Consider the following 22,616-nt stretch of genomic DNA (forward strand, 5'->3'; position numbering starts at 1 on the left):
CAGTAAATATCATGTTGTCGTAGCCCTTAGTGTTAGCTTCAGGTCAATACCATGTCTGTGTAGCCTTTTAGAATTAGTTTCTGGAAAATACGGTGTTTGGGTAGCGCCTTAGCATTAGCTTCCGTTAAATATTGTGTCAGTATGACGCTTTAACATTAGCTTCCATTAAATAATGTACTGGTTTAGCTCTTTAGCATTTGCCTCCAGTAAACGTCGTGTTGGTTTAGCGCTTTAACATCGAAGCTAATGTACCGTGCTACATAGCAGAAGCATGGTACATTAGCTTCTGCTATGTACTGTGCTTCTCTAGCATTCGCTACCGTTAAATACCAATTTGGTGAAGTACTTCACTGTTAGCGTCTTGATTTTTGCTTTAGTGCTAGCTGAGCTAAGGTTTGAGCTAGCAGTGCCCTTCAGTGTTAGCCATCAGTTGAAATCAGCTGTACTGACCCAGGAAACCACTTCAAACATGCAGGACGGTTTGTTTTGAGGTCTGGGGTTGGGAAACGCTGCAGTAGACGGTGATTGACAAACTCGTCAGGGAGAGGAAGGGGACATGTTCTTGATTTTAGTCTCTTCAACACAAAACCCTCTTAACAAGCGCGTGCTTCATTCTTGAGAGGCTAAAATGACCTGGAAAGGTTTTGGCTACGGTCCAGCTGCCTTCACGCCAACACACACACACACACACACACACACACACACACACACACACACACACACACACACACACACACACACACACACACACACACACACACAGAGTGTGCATCTTGGGTGATTACATAGCCTTTCAAACTCATTTATACACACAAGCAATCAAGCTGAAAACTAATTAGCTACAACATACACAAACAAGCACACACTGACACTTACACTCACACCTACAGGCATGAAGAGAGCATCTATAGAGGTTAAGAGAAGTGCAACGACACACACGTGAGCCATAATCATTTCCACATTCAGATTTAAATGTTCTAATAACCAGAAAGTATTTATTAAAGGAAGGACAGATTCCCAAACTGACATGATTTCTGCCAGACCTCTAGAAAGCAGGTCCTGCCTCACAACATGAAGTAAGGTTTTCCACAAATGGAGAAAACTTTACCAAAACCCATCCAGGATCTACGAGGAGCCCAGAGCAACAGCTGTCTGCGTTTTAGATTAAAAACAACACCTTGAGCTAGCCATAAGCGCAAAGACACTTTATTTAAATTCCTTCAACCCTTTCACACAACGCTTCAGAAAGCGCAGACCAATTGTCACTGCTGTTTTTTTTCCCCTCAATAAATAAAATCATTTGAAAACTGGTTTTGTGTTTATTCTTGCCGTCTTTGATGTCAGTTTGATGGTCTTGAATACTTAAAAGATGAAAGTGTTTTTCCCCTCTCTGCCTTCCACTCACCAGGTCCATTAATCATGTTTGTACAGCACATTGCAGCAGTGAGGAAGGAAGTTCAACGTGCTTAGAAGACACAAAAATGTCATGAAAAGAATCTACAATTGAAAAAACAGCAACTCTAACCAGGTGGGTTTTAGCGTCGAGTTAAAGGAACTCAGTGTTTCGGCTGTTTTGCAGTTTTCTGGAAGGTTGCTACAGATTTGTGGTGCATAGAAGCTGAAAGCTGCTTCTCCATATCTGGTTCTGAGGATGCAGAACCAGAACCTGAGCGGCCTGGAAGGCTGATACCAGTTCTGAAACTGGTATCAGAACTGATACCAGTTTCAGGTTTGGATCTGGTTTGGATCTGGATCTGCAGGAAGGAGGCTGGTGTCAACTGGGCGTGCATTTAAGGCGCTCTGTGTGTGTGTGTGTGTGTGTGTGTGTGTGTGTGTGTGTGTGTGTGTGTGTGTGTGTGTGTGTGTGTGTGTGTGTGTGTGTGTGTGTGTGTGTGTGTGTGGACACAGTCCAGTTGTTGCGTCCCAGTCTTGTCCCCAGGCTATCTGACACCTCTTCCTGTTTGGACATCAGGCCCCCCAGGACTCACACAGCTGTGTACCAAGCTAGCTCCGTCGCCCGTTTTAAGTCAATAATCCCTTAAGATTGATGAAAAAGTACGAGATCTACTGGCAGACAAATTCACATATAACTATATATTTTCCCCATGTTATAAGTGAAATAATCTGCTAATGGAACTTTAGCCTTTTCATCAACATTAAAGAATTATTGACTTAAACCAAGTTCCTATGTCTTGCTGAAAGGTAATCTATTATTTTGTTTTGTCTTGTTTCAAGTCCACAAACATATTTGTACTGGAAACGTTTTGAGTTTTTACAATCAAACTCCCGTTTTTATACTTCCATTTGTGTTTCTACTGCTTCTATAAACAGCTGAGTGACCCCAGCACAGTTCCGCCCGTTGCCTAGCAACCCCAGCGGAACTCTGCCCGTTACCTAGAATCCCAGTGGAACTCTGCCCGTTACCTAGCAACCCCAGTGGAACTCTGCCCGTTACCTAGCAACCCCAGCGGAACTCTGCCCGTTACCTAGCAACCCCAGCGGAACTCTGCCCGTCACCTAGCAACCCCAGTGGAACTCTGCCCGTTACCTAGCAACCCCAGCGGAACTCTGCCCGTTACCTAGCAACCCCAGCGGAACTCTGCCCGTCACCTAGCAACCCCAGTGGAACTCTGCCCGTTACCTAGCAACCCCAGCGGAACTCTGCCCGTCACCTAGCAACCCCAGTGGAACTCTGCCCGTCACCTAGCAACCCCAGCGGAACTCTGCCCGTCACCTAGCAACCCCAGCGGAACTCTGCCCGTTACCTAGCAACCCCAGTGGAACTCAGCCCGTTACCTAGCAACCCCAGTGGAACTCTGCCCGTTACCTAGCAACCCTGGCCGAGTTCCACCTCCTCCTTCAAATCTAACAAAATTGGCGTCAAATGTCTGTGCAGCAAATGTTTTGATACAATTTAAAAGATATTAATGAAAAAAGGTTTCCAGAAGTCATCGCAAAAGCAGCAGAAACGAAGCAGAAGCAGCTTCTCTGGGTTTAAAGTGAGGAGAGGGCTATAAATAAAAAGGTTTTTAGATCCAGAACGCGCTACTCAGACTTTTACCCGACGCACAGTCGCCGCCGGACTCAGAGATTCGATACTCATGCTGGAGTATGTACCGTAAATCCCACCGGAGGTTTCTGTTTCATTCTTTAAGTTTGTACTTCTGAGCTCCTTCCACATGCAAGTGCATCACTTTAGTGTTGTACTTTAAGGTGACTCACTTCCTGTCTCATTCATGACATTCACATCAAATTACTGCTAAGCTTCCAACAAAGTAAATCTTCAGTGTGCAACAAAGTGGGTAAGATTGTATTTATTTATTACTCATTTATTTATAATTTATTCAGCTTAAGCATTACTGTTGTAATTTTGCTTTAATTGATTGTTTGTGGCAGCATTATGTTGCCTTTTACATCCATTCATATGTTTTTTGAACCGAGAGATAAATTTTTCTTCTGTAACGAGGTGAATTTCTGGTAAATTTCTGGTGAATTTCTGGTAAATTTCTTCCGTTTCTTTGTTTCTACCCACCATTGTTTGTCCCTTTACATGATGCAACCAGGTGTGTTTTATATATTAAGTATCATGGCGAAAGCTGCAACGCTCCACCTATGAAAGCAAATCTACAACAATTCATAGTGCCACACTGTTGGACGGGACACATTAAAAGCGTACAGTAAATATAAAAAAGAGCCAGTCCTCCACACCACCAGGGGGAGTCTGGAGTTGCTGCCTTCATATTATATCAGAAAAAACATGAAAATTATGACTATTTACTGAGGATCTTTTCTCAGATGATTTGGTGGTCGGCTCCCCCTGGTGGCCTGGAGGACTTCAGTGTTGTAGACTGAGTTTGTAGCTTTTCATATTTACTTTTATTTATTTCCTGTGTTTGCAGGATTTTGTTTGTGGTTTCATTTGCACCGTTTTTCTGTTGCATTTGATGTTTTCGTTTGTTTTCATCCATTCTGACTGAGTTTGGGATCGTTTTCAAATAAAAAATTGGCAAAAATGTTGGTTTGTAGATGTGAAAAGCTGATAGCAACACAACCTGAAACACCTGCAGCTGCAGGAGAAACGTGATGAGGTTAAATGTGTGATATTCTCATTCCCTCCTCTGCACAACTGTGCTCTGCTTTGTGCCTTTATAACATAAAAGTACAATAAAACGCCTAGATTACGGTGAAGCGGTGTGAAATCGCTGTATTTACGTTATTGCAGAAATTTCTTCCTCGTCATTGCAGCTGCAACGACAAGGTGAAGAACGCAGCGAATGAATGCAAAGCAGTCGCCGCATCCTTGAGTTTGATGACTCAACAACAAAGTATGGAGACAAAAAGAGACAGAACAAGGTCTCATAGTGGGCTGAAATGTCAGATTTCTTTTTGTCTCGCATCCAGAGCTTCTGTTGGATAAAACAACTGAATGTTTGTCTTCACTCAGCGTTTGCATACTTGATGACCGCAGATGATCTCGTCTTCTTGGCAGCACGTTGAACGCTGAAGGAATGTAATGCAATAAACTGCAAGAAGCAACAATCTCCCCTGTTGTTTTGATTACCAGGGCAACAAGTTCCCCCCTGGGCAGCGATGTCAAAACCAGCAAACGCATCAAATCAGAGAGAAACCAGAACCTTATTTACACGACTGCTGAAGTCGAGCAGAGATGAACTCAAACCTGGCACTGGAAAAGCAACTGGAAACGTTTCGGTTTCCTCGTTAGTTTCTATAATTTTGTCATAATTTGTGAGTCTGCCTCCCTGTTTTATCCAAGACTCGCCATTTTCCTCCTCTGCATTTCTGATTGATTCTCATCTTCCCTAAGTGCTCCATCCTGGTTTTCTCCCATTGAGATAAATTTCTCATTGCTCTCAAGTATTTGAGTATCTAAAACCATGTATTTAATTCAAAAAACAGTTTTTACTGCAAAATTATTGAATAAATACACATATGAGCTGTACAACAGATATTTACAGGCTGTTTTCACACCTGACAGTCTGGTAAACTTGGATCGACTGGGGACCAAAGTAACAACGTTTGGCTCATTTTCAGCTGCTGCGGTTCAACTTCACAAACGATCCAAACCCTTTGACCAACCTGTTCCCCTCCTGGCCTGTGGGGGCGCTGCGCCAAGAACCACTGAAGGAAACGACACAGAAACCTCTAAAGACACTGAGAGCAACTTCCTTCTTCACCAGATGGAAACAAAATGGAGGATTTTAGCGGTTGGAGGATTTCTCTTTAGGCTTTGGCTAAAAACCATGAGCCATTTCTCCTGCTAGCGCTAGGCTAGCACGTTAGCTTTGGTTGCTTACCAAGCAAGCTCGCCAAACAAACCGGACTTTCGAGGCAAACGGACTGGATTAAAGTGGATTAAACAGAGCTGGTGTGGATGCAGCCTGAGTTTTTAATCTGTTATTCAGGTTATTTCATCATCCGGTCGGTGCAAAGTTCATGTTTCCAGAGTTTCAGGAACTTCTGAGCATTGGTGGAACTTCTTTAGAAATGTGGACTGTGGAAGCTGACATGAGCGTTAGCGCCTGACTGAGATGCTATTAGGCTAGCATAGCTGTGCTAATAGGCTAACTCCCTTTAGCACGACAGCAGTCTGTTCCAGCGTCCCATCAGACGAAACACAAAGCTTCCTGCCAGAACCTTTTGTGTTGAAATCTGTTTATTTAAAACCACAGTTTGATTTGAGTAAACCCGAGGAAGATGAGGGGTCTCGTCTTCATCAGAACCTGACAGATGAAGGACAAGCGCGCCCTTTTCTTTCCCCGCCGGATTGCAGTGTTTACCCTCTTATTCCACAAATACATGCTAACACCGCAGATCCTGCACACGAAAACACGGAGGAGGCGGCAGCGGACATGTGTTGTGTACGCATGATTTCAAACATATAAATACACGCTCGTATCGATCCAGTTCGCTCAGCTGGCCTGGCCCTGCGCTGAGTGTTTGCTGGTGCTGAGGTCTGCACCCATCTGCTCCTGTGTGTGTGTAATCTGCCTCAGACAGGCTACAGCGCTTAGAGGGGCCAGACTGCAAACACTGCGCTGGGATGAGACACCTGCCACAGGGCTAAGACCGCAGCCTTCACACACAAACACACACCCAGATGGAAGAGGCCGCCGCCGCCGCCGTTACCAGGGACCAACGTGCGCTCACGTGTGGCTTTAAAACTTAAAAATATCCCACATTTCTCCTAATTGGTTCGCATTAATCGACGGCGGCGTGTTTGGAGAGCTCCTGCTGAAGACGGAGGGAGGAATGAAAAAAAATCTCTGCTTATCCTCGTCTTGAAGTCTAGCTTTGAGCATCTGCTGTCAGGGTGTCACGTCTGAATTTAGCAAATGCCCAGGCACGAGGTGGCTGCGTTCTAAACGCCCAACGCTCAAAGGAGTGTCTGTCGTGCCGCGGCTCCGCGTGCCAAATCAGAGCTGGCTAGGAGCTCCCTATAGGCGAACAGATGGCCATTACTATCATTTATAACTTATTAGGGCCTATAATCCTACCTGCGTCAAACACGCCCCGGCGCCTAGAGCTGCCTTTCTCCTTTTTTATTTAATTTTCTTTAAACTCTCCAACGTGCCAGATAAGTATCCGTCACGATTTATTTATTTTTTATTATTATTATTATTATTATCTGATTGACACATATGTGCAGAGATAATATGATGTAGGGTTATTTTTTCCGCTAAATCGACAGCCAACAGATTGCCCCGTGATGGCGGAGAGCTGGAAAGTGATAGCAGTGGAAGGGAAACGCAGGAACAACATGTGGTGTCCGATCGTTCTCACCAACTGCACAGGAGAATCAGACTGTCCTATTTATTTGCATAACATTGCTCTGTTGTTGCTGTAATCACTGGACTAATGGGCAGCTCTGCTCCTGAAGTCATATGCTGTGAGCCGGCCGCTCAGTTTCTTCTGCTCCTGAAATGTTTCAGGTCATCAAACTCGTTTTAACGCCAGTTAAAGGCGGCCTGCAGGGGGCACCGGTGACTGAACCGAAGCTGTGCTAACGCTAAAGCAGGAGTTGATGCTAACGCTAAAGCATCAACTCTGTGTTAATGAAAGCTAAAGAGCTTAATTGACGTCATGGAAGCTCGTAGTAATTCGGTATTTATTAGTTCAACTGAAATTTTACAAAACAGCCAAATAAATTTGCCCCTTAGAATTAAAGAAAGTTATAGTTTAGGGGAAGCTAAGTGCGCTGATTGTAATCAAAGCTAGCAGAAATCCAGCATTACTGATAACCTGCAGGATGCAAATATTCATAGCTTTATTTATTAAACAATTAAAACTGTCCTAACTGACCTGACTGTGTGAACAAAGTCGAGTTTAACGTCACTTATCACATCCAGGCTTCAAGCAGAGCCTGACCAGCAGCATGAAGCAGGTCAAGGGATCAAACACCATCACATGACGACCTGAAGGAATTCAGCATCCACCCGTCTGGACGTGTTTCTGAAGCTTTGGGCCGTCAGCGAACCCCAGACAGAACCAACCAGAGATGCTGTGATGGACACAGGATTATAAACATCTACATCCGGTTCTAAAAGCATCTATTTGATCAGAGATCTGAGCTGGGCTGATTGTTTTGTTTGGTGGGTTTCTGTCGGTCAGATCTGGCAACCCAGGTGGCAAACCCAGTTTTCATGCAGTTTTGAAAGTTTTTTGACTTTCCTTGGTATTTACCTTGGTTATCCTTGTGTTAGACGAGTCTGTCGGTCTGCAGGGAGAACAGTTTTCCGCATCCTGCCGGGTTTCTGTCCGTCCTCCCACTTCATCGGTCTCTCTGTCTGGCTCCACGGAGCCAATCGGCAGCGATGCCTCCTCACACTTGCCACCCAAGCAGGTGTGGGCATTGACGTTTCTGCTGTGAACAGGCTGCATCTGTCATGTGGCAAAGAAGAAATAGCACCAATCAATGTCCGCCGTGGACACACACACACACACACACAGATGGAGACACACACTGCTGCTGCTGGAAACGAGGCCGATCGATCGGATATCATCGCCTCCGACGCGCCAAGGCCAGAGTCGCCCTCGAACCTTCAACTGCACCTCTGCGCCGTCGCCATTTTGAAGCAGCAACGTTTCAGCGGCCATTTTGTGTGGCGCTTCAGCGGGGGGATGCCACATGGTGCCCCAACGCGCACGCACAAACACACACACACACACACACACACACACTAAACAGCATCGTTTGTGACCGTTTGGATGACAGACAAATAAACGGGCAGACAGAGAGACAGAAGGAAGGCAGATGACCGGCTTTGATGAGTTTTATGGGGATGTGTGCAGGAAAGACGGACGGACAAATGTTGGCAAACAGACAGACAGACCGACAGCGTGTGTGTGTGTGTGTGTGTGTCCGTGTGTCCGTGTGTGTGTGTGTGTGTGTGTGTGTGTGTGTGTGTGTGTGTGTGTGTGTGTGTGTGTGTTTGAGCGGATGTCAGAGCAGGTTGTGTGTTCCTGCAGTGGCAGAGATGAGAGAGAGAGAACAGGAAGCTGCTCTCCTGGAGACAGATGGACTGCCATGCTGTGGACACACACACACACACACACACACACACACACACACACACACACACACACACACACACACGCACACGAGCAGCCAGAGAGGGAAACACACTCCGCCATGCTGGTCCATGATGGACGCACAACTGGGAGAAAACAGGTGAAAACGACGGAAAGTTGGTTGCAAACGTCGACAGACAGACAGACAGACAGACAGACAGACAGACAGACAGACAGACAGACAGACAGACAGACAGACAGACAGACAGACAGACAGACAGACAGACAGACAGACAGGTCTGGACCATCAAACTAGACTTTTTTTTCTTCGCCTGATCTAAATGCTACTTATCAAATATTCACCACATCGTATTTGGGCCTTTGTACAAAGAACAAAAGGAAAAAGAGGAGAAAATTCCCCCCCCCCCAAAAAAAATCTCAGGATGCTTGTAGAAAAGAAAAAGAAAAAAAAATTGTGAAATTTGAAGAGAGTTTGAAAAGTTGCACATTTTAAACTTTTGGAGCTCAGAAATTTCCTTGTTTTTCTAGCAAGTTTCTGCAAAAAAATCTCTTAATTTCTGAGTTTTTCCAAGCATTTTTTTTGTTTCTATAAAATTCCTGGCACTTTCTGGCAGAAATTTGCTCTTTTTTCTAGAAATTTCTGTTTTTAAATTAAATGTTTTTCAGTTTGAAAAGTCAAAAATGTGCGAGAACATTGTAAATTTTGATGTTAGTCTCAGAAATTGTCTAGAAAAATCAACTAAATGTATCAGTTTGAAAGGTAAAATCTGAGCTCGATCTCAGAAAAGTCCTAGAAGAATCAACTAATCTTTTGGCTAAAATTTGGCTAAAGCGCTAAATTAGCTCCACAGATGGATTACTTCGGGGTGGAAAGATCGGATGCTGGTCGAATCTTCCCGCTGCGAGCACTAATGAAGGAAATGAGTTTGGAAAAGTCATCACAAGTTTCTGTGCAGAAGCTAAATACCTGAAACGAAAACGCTGCGGCGTCGACGAGACGCTCATAACAGGTGTTAGTCCCGCCAGCTTCAGGTATGTGATGACAACCTTCTCACACCCAACTTGAGAGCGCTGGCGGATCTAGGCTATGCCAGGTTGTCACACAGGATGTGTTGTGTGTACACACACACACACACACACACACACACACACACACACACACACACTGAGCATCTTCTCCTCACTTTTCCTCCTCTGAAAAGCGTCGCACACAGGAAAACGAGGAACGGATTCGCAGACTCCAGCGGCGACAACAGCAGAGTCACACAGCGCGTTCGGGTGTTTCTGCAACTGCATGTGAGTGTGTGTGTGTGTGTGTGTGTGTGTGTGTGTGTGTGTGTGTGTGTGTGTGTGTGTGTGTGTGTGTGTGTGTGTGTGTGTGTGTGTGTGTGTGTGTGTGTGTGTGTGTGTGTGTGTGTGTGTAAGAGAGAGAGAGAGAGCGGGAGCATCTGCGAGTGTGTGTTCGTGCGCGTGTGTTAGGTGTGCTTCGCAGAATTGCCAACACATCGCCTCGCAACGAGAGCCCTATAGGAACAGAGACATCTGTGGAGTGAAAGGACGCCAGCTTGCACGGCCGTCTCCAGAGGAAGCAGAGGAGAGGAGAAAAGAGGAGGAGAGGCGACCTTTGACCTCTAACAACACCTATACTGGTGCCAAAAGGAGAAGTTTTAGAGATGTATGGAACGACTTTTCTGAAAAAAAAATGCAGCAGCTATGATGGAAATGATTCACTTTTTACGCAACGACCTCGGCTTTCCTCGCATCGCTACAACTCACGTTCTCTCAGACTGGACGGAGATTTTCAGTCAAACCTTCGTCTCTTCAAGTCTCTGCTGGATTTAGCTCCAAATATTTTGCACATAAACTCACATAAATGTGAAAAGTTAAATCACAACATGAATGCAGCTGTTGGGTTGTAGAAGTGAAACCGCAGGGATGTACAGCAGGAGGAGGACTGATGTATCGCCATGGAAACATCAGCGAGTGCAACGTTCATGTTGCGTTTTTTATGCTAATGCTGCGTTTAGCGTCTTGGGCTTTTAAGAGCAACACACACAGAGTCACAGAGTGACTGAAAATATTATTAATGACTCTGGGTGATAATAATGCGCAGGGCATTCTGGGTAAACGCAATCCAAACATGTTAGCTTAGCGCTAGCAGGGGAAATTACTCCTGGTCGTTAGCCAAAGACAAAAGAAAAATCCTACAACTACTGCATTTACTGTCAGGTTGGAAAACATCCTAAAGGTTTTTATGAACGTTTTCCCTCCTGGTGGTCCCGTCGACCCGGTTCTACAGGAACCAGAACTCCATCATCTGCTCCACCTCCAGCTGCTGTGGTTCTGAGTCAAACCAACCTGTTCCCCTCCTGGCCTGTGGGGGCGCTGCACCAAGAACCACTGAAGGAAACGACACAAAAACCTCTGAAGACTCTGAGAGCAACTTCCTTCTTCACCAGATGGAAACAAGATGGAGGATTTTAGCGGTTGGAGGATTTCTCTTTAGGCTAAAGACCAGGAGCCATTTCTGCTGCTAGCGCTAGGCTAGCATGTTAGCTTTGGTTGTATTTACCCAGAATGCCCTATGCTGTAGTCCACTTCCTGCTTTCTTAGCATTCCCACCTCTCCAAACGAACCGGACTAGCAAGGAAACCGGACTGGAGTTGGATTAAACCGGATTCTACAGGATTGGTGGCACTTTGTATGACAATAAATATTTTAAGGATTTTACTCTCTGATTACTCAGGAAAAGCAGATGAGAAACTAATACTTGAAAAAGGCCAGAGAGTCTAAATAAAAACAAAACAAAGCACGTTGAGGTGTAGTCGTGTCAGAATAAAGCGCACCCTTGAGAAAAAATATTACTTACAAGTACCTTCCCTGCCTATCAGCGGACTGGCGAATAGAGCCAGAGCCACCGGCCTTCCCCGACAATTCACCCGCGGCCCTGCAGCCAGGGACTCCCGCCGCCGCAAATGGAGTTGATGACAATACAAGCAAACGTCCTCCTTGTGTGCACAAGCTGGCGCTCTCCAGCAGATGTGCACCGCAGACCTTGGGAGAGCGAGCCAGCGAACAGGACACAGGTGCACCTGCTCTCTGCTCTCCACCAAAGGTCAGCCAAACTTCACAGGGCGAGCGAAGCAACTTCGCAGTATTTACGTCTGAGCGACAGCGAGACGAGGAGCGCCGCGCGAAATGGAAATCTACTCACGTTTAGATTTATTTATGCTGGTAAAGAGTGTTTATCAGCATGAAAAAGGCTCAGTTTCATCTGTGAAATTACAATTGACATGCATGAAAACAAATAATTTATGACAGATTTGAATAGTCACAAGTGTAAGGAAAACATTCTGGAGAAAGCAGAACATCTCTGAGTTTGAAAAGTGGAAACTTTTCTGGAATAACCTGAGAAATTTTGAGATGAATCTGAGAAACGTCCTGATTTTCTGCCTCCCAGCGCCGCTGCAGCACGTGCCTCGGCGGCGCTTGCCAAAGTGCATTTGCAGCGATCCGAGCAGGTATACAGGAGGAAACATGTGCAGCCGGACCGGTGCCAGCAGAGACAGAAGGTCCGCAATGATGTTTCACTACATAGATTATGCGGCTGCTGCCGCGGTCGCAACGAGGAGCAGGCAGCGCTGGGGAAGCAGAACACAAGAAACAGACAATTACCGACAGAGAGAGGGACGGAGGAGACGGACGAGAGCGAGCATGAGCATGTGAGACAAAGAGGAGCGTGTGTGTGTGTGTGTGTGTGTGTGTGTGTGTGTGTGTGTGTGTGTGTGTGTGTGTGTGTGTCGGCTACAGCTGGCAAAGGGATTCCCAGAGCCAACTGCCAGTGTAGTGGAGCTCCTTAACAACTTCACAGGCCTCTCAGAAAGGAGCTTTAAAGTGGCCACATGGCCTGGCCAGCACAGCAGAGCAGAGCAGCCGGCTTTACTTGGGCTCCACACACACACACACACACACACACACACACACACTCACGAGCTCAAACAAGACTCAGCCCGCCAGCTGCTGACAGGGACAAGAGTGTCCAGAGCGATAAATCTGTGAGCATGTGTGAGTGCAGGAAGGGGGTTAACCAAGAAACGGCAAACGAGCAAAAGAGCTTCCTGCAGCCGATTCAAGACGCATTTATGACAAAAACACAACAAATCACGCAAACTTTCTCCATGTTCGCCGCGTCACGGCGAGAAAGCTCCGTTTAGTTTTGGTGACGGATCAATGGAAAATGTTGTTTTATGAAAGTAGATGTCAGGAAATTGATGAAAAGTTGAGTTTTTTTAATGTTTGTCCCTCATCAAAAACATACCTGGAGCGCTGCTTTGACTCTTTCCTGCATGGTGGAGAAGTCCTCAAATCTCCATGGCAACCATTCAGCTATGCAAAACGCCTGACGGCCCTAGCTCCGCCTTCGAGATGCAGCTCCTCCCACAATATGATATTTCAGGTCATATTTGATATTTATAGCATTTTTATAACAACTGAAAGCAGCGTAGCGTGTTTATTGTGTCACTATGCGCCTGGAAAACATACTGCTGCTCCTTTAAAGTCTCTCCGCCATCTTTGCTCAGGTCAACATTTTTATCCGTTCTTCTCTGCAAAACAGCTCCACTTCAATCGGATTCATTACAGAGCTTCTCTTTTCCACGATGTTCCCACCAGATTTATCGCACCATCAACAAGCTGCATTAGCTTCATTTACCATAAAAATGGAAAATATGTGAAATTTGATTTCCTGTTTTAACACCTAGAAATTGGGCCTCTGTCTCCTTAAAAACTTCCCGCTCTTTCTGAAGCTCCGCCTCCAGGAAGTCACCCCAACATGGCTCCTCTATTAAGCCTTAAACATTTTTACCAGCGATGCTCCGAGCAGCAGATTAAGAGCTGAAGTCAACCGTTCCATCAGCTGTTTACTAATTGCTGCTGGCTAGTCTGAAGGAGCTGAAAGGGGGAGGAGCTGCGCCTCGGAGGCGGAGCTAGGTCCACCCAGGCGTTTTGCACAGCTGAAGATCAAAGCAACACTCCAGGTGCCTTTGATGAGGGAAAAACATTAAAACATGGTGTAAAGCTCAACCAAGCACATAATGCTGCCCCTTTAAATAAATAAAAGTGCAAAATTGTGAGAAGGTTTTCGACAAATAAACAAAAAAGAAACATGAAAAAATGTAGAACCAACTTTCTGGGGTGTTTCTACCAGCTTTAAACGTCTACAGAATCACATTTTAATTTACAAAACATCTCAAAATCAGTAAAAAAATATCAGCTTTTAAGTCTTGGCACATATTCTCAGTTGGGATTTGCACTTTGACTAGGCCATTCTAACTCCTGAATCTGCTTCCATCTTGTCAAATTGGGGCCGGGAGCCATTTGCGGCCCCCCCTGGACTGATTTTGAAAACCAGATGACCAAATGTACTGGAGCTCCGCTTTGGTTGCTAGGTAACGGGCGGAGTTCCGCTGGTGTTGCTAGGTAACGGGGCAGAGCCTGCTTTTTGAAACTGCTCGTTTTCCAGACATCAAAAAAAAAAACGTGAACTTACTGCCAGAAACCGGCTGGCGTTTCTTTTTGAAGCGTTTCTAGAAGCCGTAGAAACCCAAACAGAAGAACAAACGTGAATTCAGCGTAACGCGTCCCGTTTAGAGCGGCAGGCGCCGTCCCTCCCTTTGCACACTGATGCAAAAACTAATTCCAGCTTCTGCGGTTCGTTCCCCTTTTCTTGCAGGAGTGAAAACACGCTGCGCAGCAAAGCGGCTTTGCTCGCCTCCCTTTGATTCCTCTGATAACTGTAAGCAGCGGCCGATCGTCAAATGTTCCCAGCGAATTAAGCCCTCCTAATTTCAGAATCTCTGCCTGATCCCTTAAATGCTCGTTGCAGAGCAGAAATTGGTTCTTTTATGGCTCCATTCATATGTTTGATTATCATTATCCCTCTTTGGAGCTCAACTTGGACGAGGTTTGGAGACTTGGGGAGGAGGAGGGAGGCCAGGGGAGGAGATGCCATCACACTGTGGTGAGACAAATGTCTCCGTCTCTGGATTCCTCCTTCTCAAGCTAGACGCTCGTCTGTCCGGATCAGAGGAGGACAACGTCCACGAGTTGTTTGGGGACAAAGGTTTTATTCTACCACGGCGCTTTAAAAATAAAAAAAGGAGTAAATAACAGTAAGAAAACTCAGATTATTTTTAGATTCATTTTCTAAAATTACAAAATAGTTTCAAAGGTTGAAAATTTTCAACTTAAAGCTCAGAAACTTCCTGTTTTTTTTCTAGAAAATTTCACAAATTTTCGACTTTTTTCAAACTCAGAAATTTTCAAGTTTTTTCTACAAAATTTCTGAGACTAATCTAAAAATTTCAGATTTTTTTTACTTTTGGAGTTAAAGTTTTTTTTTTTTTCTATAATTTTTTTTTAGATTCATGTAAAAAATTTTAGATTTTTTTTTTCTTGTTTTGAATCTCAGAAATTAAAATGTTTTTCTAGCAAATTTCTGAGATAAATCTTCAGAATTTTAGAGAATTTTCTTGCAAATTTACCACTTTTCAAACAATAATTTCCAAATTTTTCTTGAAAATTTCAGATTTTTTTCTCACAAATTTTCGACTTTTGGAGCTCAAAATTTTTCAATTGTTTCTAAAACTTTTCTGAAATTAATGTAAAAAATGTTTGAGTTTTTTTTTAGCTAACTTCTAAGGTTATTTCTTAAATTTCTGAGTTGTTTTCTTGCAAATATTTGACTTTTCAGACTCAGAAGTGTCTGAAAAGTGTCTCCAGAACATTTCTGAGAGTTTTTAGCAGGAATGTCCTCCTCCTTTTGGTTTTCTACGTGCAATGGCCCGAACACGCCGTCGCCCGTTTCAGCGCTGATCGCGGCTTTCCCCCTTTTTCCCACCGTCGCTATGCCAGACCACCACTATACTAATGGTGGGGCATTAGCATTTCAAGCAGCCTCCATTAAGGAGGGCAAGAAAAGCTGCTCTCGGCGGGGGGAAATCCATTTTGTCCCAAGCTCCAACATCTGCTGCAGCCGTCGCAGCCAGAAGGACGCTCGGATAAAGCCGAAGAGCCCTCTGATTTACTGTAATGACAGACAGACAGACAGACAGGCAGGCAGAACGGATGACCATATGCGGAAGAGAGGGAGAAAAAGGAAAAGACAAAAACAACTTCTGTCTCACTGTCTGTCAATTTCTGCTGCTTTCTGCCTGCATGTGTCGATGGTGAGGAAGAGGAGGGAGGGAGGGGGTCATGGGAACGGCAGGTTGCCAGATTGAGCTCTGCTGGGAAGAATCCTTTATGCCACAAGAGTGGAAAATAATTTTCTAAAAAGCGCTACAATAGAGGCAAACAGAAAACTTTGGTAGCCATGGTTATGTAGGAGCATAAAGACCTGCAGCAGGACGGGAAGACGAGCGGCGGAGGGACGAAGGCCCTGATCCCCGCCCCATCTGTCCTGCTCTGCACTCCTTCATCCGCCCTCCCTCCTCAGTGGTCTCCTGTTTGTTTTGGTCTAAACCTGCTAAGTCCGTCACCAAGCTAAAGCCTGAACAGCACGGAGGTGAGCTGAGTCACAGCCCGGGCCAGCTGGGAGTTTTAAGTAGATATACAGAACCAGAGAGGCGACTTCAAGCCGGCAGGAGGTCACAGCAGGGCGACGGCAGCACTGCCGCTGCTACGCCAGCACCTCCTTTTTATCTTAGCTTTTATGCTAACTTTTACAACGATTAGCTCATTTAGCTTCCCCAGATGAATCTGGGGAAAGCGCTAATTTACTCAACTGTTTTGGAAATTTCAGTTGCATAAAGTTCATCCAAGTTCAATTGTCTAGCATTAGCATTAGCTTCCGCTAAATTAATTTTCTGGATCAATTCTAAAGAGCTAATTTACTTAGCTATTTCGTAAATTTTAGTTCATGATTAACATCTGGGTTGAGTAGTGTTGAAGCACTAAATACTGATATTTCATTAGCAAATTCCTCAGCATTACAATTTCTAAATATCATGCTAGCATAGCACGTTAGCATTAGCTTACACTAAAAACCATGTTGCCGTAGCTCATTAGCATTTGCTTCCACTAAATTAAAATTCTGGATAAATACTAAAAGAATTTGCTACTACAATTAGCATTAGCATTAGCTTCCACTAAATGCAGTGTTCATATTGCACTACAATACACACATACCATTTTAACCTCCTTTAGCGTTAGCTTCCACTAAATGCCATTTTGGATAGCAAATTAGCATTAGTGTACACTAAATACAATGTTGACATAGCACTTTAGCACTAGAATCCACTGAAATACCATGTTGGTTTAGCACTTTAGCAATAACCTCCCCTAAATACTCTTTTGCATAGTGTTTTAGAATTAGCTTCCACTAAATACAATTTCAGTATAGCACTTTAGCATTAGCTTCCACTGAATGCCATCTTGGTTTAGCACTTTAGCATTAGCCTCAGCTAATGCTTTAATATTAGATTCCACAGCTATACTGAAATTGCAGTTTCGGTATAGCACTTTAGCATTAGCTTCCACTGAATGCCATCTTGGTTTAGCACTTTAGCATTAGCCTCAGCTAATGCTTTAATATTAGATTCCACAGCTATACTGAAATTGCAGTTTCGGTATGGCTCTTTAGCATTAGCTTACTCTGAATGCCATCTTGGTTTAGCACTTTAGCATTAGCCTCAGCTAATGCTTTAATATTAGATTCCACAGCTATACTGAAATTGCAGTTTCGGTATGGCTCTTTAGCATTAGCTTCCACTGAATGCCATCTTGGTTTAGCACTTTAGCATTAGCCTCAGCTAATGCCTTAATATTAGATTCCACAGCTATACTGAAATTGCAGTTTCGGTGTAGCTCTTTAGCATTAGCTAACTCTAAATACCCAGTGTCTCCTGTAACATAAGGATAACAGCACACTGTAATTACACTGGTGCTGATAAAGTCCCAATCTGGACCAGGAGTTTGCACTTAAAGAGTCCTGACACGACTCAGCCGTGCTGTGATGGATACTGGCTGTTGCCACGCACCAAAACAAGAATCCGGCTCCAGAGGTTAAACACTGTATTCTTCATTTTCACAGCGGCGTGTTGGAGTGTTTGGTTGGATAAGTCATGCAAGCATGTGTGTCTCTGTTTTGTACCACCTTCATCATCAGTCTTGCTGGAGTTTAAACAGGCAGAGGGGTTCTACTGGGAACGCTCCTGAAAGGTAAGACCCGACACAAAGGATGGGAGGAAGGAGTTTTCCTGCTCCTGTTCAGGCTTTTAGGGGGGAGGAAGCTCAGCTTTCTGGCTCTGCATGTTACAACCACAAACTTCACTGCCATGTAATCAGATTTAATGCAATAAACCATCACACATCATCAAACCTCAACAAAATCTGAAAAAAATTAAAGAGGCGTGATATTTTCTGAGGTTCTGCCCGTGCTACTGCAAACCAACACAAAAACCATGCTGTATTTTCTCAGCTGAAGTTTAATTACCTTGACAAGCCATATTTACACTTGGATTATATGTTCTTAGTGTTGAAAAGTTTGTTTCATCATCGATTTTCTTAAACATACAAAAGATAGCATTGCAAGCTAACGACTGATTTCAGCTAGCTAACTTGCCATGTAGTATAAAAATTAAGCTAAACTCTTTACATCCGTATAAAAATAAACCAACTATGCATAATGCTGTGCTGGTCTTTTGGAAAGTTTTTCTATTTTAACGGAAAACATTTAAACCACAACTTCTTCTTAATTCAAGTGACTCCACCTCTCAGTTCCTTCAGACTAGCCGGAAGCAATTAGCAATGATGGAAAATCTGCTGAGCTCAGCAGAAGGTAGAAACGCTGTTAAAGGATTAATAACAGAAAAGACATGCTGTGATGACTTCCTGAAGAAAGAGCAGGAGTTCCTTAAAGAGACAGAGGCCCAATTTCAAGGTGTTAAATTACCAAGTCACTAGGTCTGTCACAACAAGCAATAAATCAATTAAATCAACTATTTTCATTTGGTCAACAGTTTTTAAAGAGATTCTCCCCTCTAGTGTTGAAACGCTGCAAACATTTCACACTTTTTTAAAAGATCATTTTGATTCATCATCCATTTTATTTAAAATATTTTCCAGTTCCAGTGTTAAATGTTCTTTAGAAATTACAACTTTTTTGATCTTTGAGAGAACATACTCGCATTAACAAGCTATTATTATATTTATATATATTGTAATACTAGAAAGTGGTCTAAAAATTACAATATTATCATTTATCGAAAACATTTCAGTAACAATTTATCGTCAAGCAACATTTCTGACATTTAAAGGGACAGAACTCTGAAGCGAGTTTCCGTTTTAATTTAAAGAGACAGTATTATTTTATGCTTTCCAGGCTACTGCTATTTTATAGCACTCACATTTAACTATGCTAACTTCATTTGCTATATAAATCTTATATATATCAAACTTTGTAATTTAACACCTTGAAATTGGGACATTGTGTCTTTAAAATCTCCGCCTTCAGGAAGTCATCCCAACATGGCTCCTCTATTAACCCTTATACAACGTTTCCACCAGCATTGCTCTGAGAAGCAGCTCATCTGATGATCTCAGCAGCTCCACCAGGCGTTTGCTAATTGCTGCTGGCTAGTCTGAAGGAGCAGAGTGGGGGAGGAGCTGCATCTTGAAGGCGGGGCTACAGCCACCCAGGCGTTTTGCACAGTTGAATGGTTGCCATGGAGATTACAGGATTTCTCAAACATGCATGAAAGAACCAAAGCAACACCTCAGGAATGTTTTTGACGAGGGAAAAACATTGAAGTCGATTTTACGTGATACTGCCCCTTTAAAAGCAAACAAAGAAATCAAGCTGTGGCCCGACTGAACTTGGAAAACGTGGTGAAAAGTTTGGACGCTTCTGTCCTGGAGATTTGCTGCAGATGCTAGCTGCTCGCCGTGTGGGAAAGTTTTGTTTTTTTTGAGCGAGCAGGGAGAGGCGCAGACACTAAGCAGTCGTGTTTTCAGTCCAAACTTTTCGCAGATGGACTTTAAAGTGAGTGATAAATCCACGTCCAGATTGAGGGTCCTTTTGTCATTAAACTAAGCCTTAGCACTGCTGTCCATCTGGCTCGCTGCGAGCGCACGCCTCTGCGCATGTGTGCAGACACTGGACGGGATCCTGTAGCGGGAAGAGCAACACAAGCCTTCCTTTTAAAGTGTTGCTGACTGTAGCACACTTTAAGCTAGCCTTCTGCTCCAGCGTCTCACACACTTTACCCCCAGGATCCTGTAAACACGACTCCCAGCCAGCGCGCCCTTCATCCACGACAGACCCAGACATTGAGGTGCCTGATCTTTGAGCTAACACCACAGATAATTGTTAGGAGCAGAGAAACCCAGAAGCAGACCTGCAGAGACAGCGCAATAGATGACGTCTGTGTGTGTGTGTGTGTGTGTGTGTGTGTAGCGCGATGGTAAACAGAGCCGAGCGGGTTGCCTGGATGAGTTACGTCTGGACCACACAGAGTAGGAGGCATCAGTCAGAACAAGAGGCCGGTGTTGCATAAAAGCCGCGGTGAGGGTGAGACAGGCAGGCAGACAGACGCGGCTCGCTCCAAATTCGCCAGGTTTTCCTCGACTATCCAACCGGCTGCGGTGTTCCAAGTTTCATTGTTTTGTCCAGTTGGAGTTTCATACCAGCTGCTGGCTCTGAGGGTGTGTGTGTGTGTGTGTGTGTGTGTGTGTGTGTGTGTGTGTGTGTGTGTGTGTGTGTGGCGGTGCTTCTGTGTGTACTGACGGAGCGCTCTAAACACCCCTCTGACATGTAATGGCTCTCTGGTGGTGAAAGCAGCCAGGTGCTCACCGCAGGCGACATCGCAGGGTCAGCCCATGATGTGATGCACTGTCCGCCATCATGGCCGCCGCGTGACATCATCGCTCTGCTTCTTTTCAGCCCCAACAAACAGCTCGTAATGTTGGTGCTTAGACCTGTCACAATAACACATTTTGTCCCAGAAGTTCTGCGATAAACGATAATATTCTCATCGTTTTGAGACCATTTTCATGTAATGTAATGGCAAGAACACGTTTTTAAAGATCAATAAACTTTAAATACCAATGACCATTCAACATACACAATATAAATAAAACAACAGGAACAATAAATAAAATTAGTTGAGACCAAAACAACAGACTCAAGACTTTTGTCATAAAGTTTTTGGTAGAAAAAGAAAGAAAAGAGAAAATAATGCAAGTTTGTTTCCATATAATATGCACAATAAGCAATGATTGATTTATTGATTATTGTGACAGGCCTATTTGTGCTGTTACAAACATAAAAGTTGTATGATGCAAATGATTATAGGAGGGTGAGCCACATAATCATTACGACACAGAATCGATTTAAAATGTACGGCGGCGTATTAGGGCCATTGTAGATGGAAAAAAGAACTGAAAGAGTAAATTTCCGCCCAAAAAAAACTCGAAATTTTTAGGTTTATCTCAAGAATTTTCTAGAAAATAATTTTTATTAATCGAAGATGGAAAATTTGTAGTCGGCTTCCATTTTGTTACTACGCAATGCGTCCTGACGTCACCACGCAGCAGATGTTCCTTGACGGAAAGAACAAGAAACGAGAAGAAAACTGCAAAAATGAGAGAGAAAAGAGATTCAACCAGCCCTACCTTTGATGAAGGCAACATGCTAACGGCGAAGAAACAACTGGCCGGTACCGGAAAGCCGCTTATCCGACGTCATCGGCGGCTACGCCAGCTAGCCTAGCATTCATGACAGGATTTTCCGAACGCCTGTCTGTGGGCTTTGCTAGCTGCTGCGTCACACTGAGCTAGCGCTAAGCCCCGCCCCCTGGCTCTGATTGGTTGTTTCTGGGAGACGGAAGAGGAAATCGATTTTTTCAGATTCAAAACAACCTGTCACAAATATGTAAAATATATGTTTTATAAGGGGGCGTTTACACGACAACGATCCAACAAAAACGGCACTTTTGTTCCGTTTTTGTTTACACGATAACGTTCTGATTACGATCTGTGTTTACACAGTAACGGTTCACATCGAAAACGTGTAATGCTCTCGCTGCGCCTGGTTGGAGCTAGGTTCTTTGAAACTTTGAAAGTGTGCATGTGTTTAAAAAAAAAGTTGTACTTGAAGGCTTGTGGATTTGCGTGAGAAAACACGCATTGTGTGCGTCTGATTAAGGCGCATGCAGTTGGAAAAACTTTGCTGAAACACCTTGTTTGAGCTTTCACGGTGTCCGTAGCGAGCCCCGGACTGGAAGCTGTTTATTGTTTTTACCTTGGAATGGCCAACAGTCTGTTATTCCTATATCAATTTGATAAAATAGGAGCTCCCGCACGTCCCATATCCGTGTCCTCTGTTACGTTTTTCAGCAGTTAAAACCGTTTAATCCGTCGCTAACAAGTCGTAACTTGTTTTTCCGAGCCACCTTCAAACGCAACATGAAAGCTGAGAAACTCGCACTGGGTTTACACCTAAGGAGACCTGCTGCTGCTGCGCAGGTGTGTGTTAGAATCATGGCAGCAACCCAGCAACACGTAAATAACTGCAGTTTTTTCCCCAAACTAACCGACTGAGTTGAGTGAAGCTGTTGGATGCAGGGGATGATAGCTAAAAGATGACTAGCTAATATCAACACAGCATGTTAAGCTTGTTAACAAGTAGCCTGTAGGCTGCTGGTGTTGTTGTCTATGTTCAGCTACGTAGATTCATTTTGCCCCCCAAAATAAGTCGGTGCCCCCCCTGTTAAACTCCCTGGAGCCGGGCTGGTCCTGGTCCGTAGTTCTCTAGATAAGAGCGCTGAACAAGCGCTCTTATCTTATTTTATTTTACCATCTGGGCGGTGAAGAGACGCTGAGGGAACCGTATTTGATGGGGAAACAGTAACACCAGCATTGTGAGTAGTTTCTTCTTCTTCTGTGGATTGTAGGAAGCAGCTATGTTTTGCGTCATACTATGCATGAGCTGGGGATTCTCTGGAAGAAAAGATCCGTTTTCTAGGTTTACACGACAACGGAAAACGGTACGTTTCAGAAACGTCGCA

General features: G+C 44.2%; 1 long non-coding RNA gene across 2 annotated transcripts in view; it reads right to left on the reverse strand.

Annotated features, from left to right (window-relative positions):
• The window catches only part of LOC145550003 (uncharacterized), a 71,579-nt gene extending 49,398 nt beyond the window's left edge, over window positions 1-22,181 (reverse strand). For both annotated transcript variants that reach the window (XR_014085816.1, XR_014085817.1), the window contains exons 1-3: window positions 21,223-22,181; window positions 7,702-7,899; window positions 7,321-7,519 (exon numbers count right to left, since the gene is read on the reverse strand). This is a non-coding gene — a long non-coding RNA (uncharacterized LOC145550003). The remainder of the gene's footprint in view (window positions 1-7,320; window positions 7,520-7,701; window positions 7,900-21,222) is intronic.
• Between the last annotated feature and the right edge of the window lie 435 nt (window positions 22,182-22,616).

Source organism: Poecilia reticulata, chromosome 22 (assembly GCF_904066995.2).
Source record: "Poecilia reticulata chromosome 22, P_reticulata-male-v2, whole genome shotgun sequence".
Taxonomy (NCBI): domain Eukaryota; kingdom Metazoa; phylum Chordata; class Actinopteri; order Cyprinodontiformes; family Poeciliidae; genus Poecilia; species Poecilia reticulata.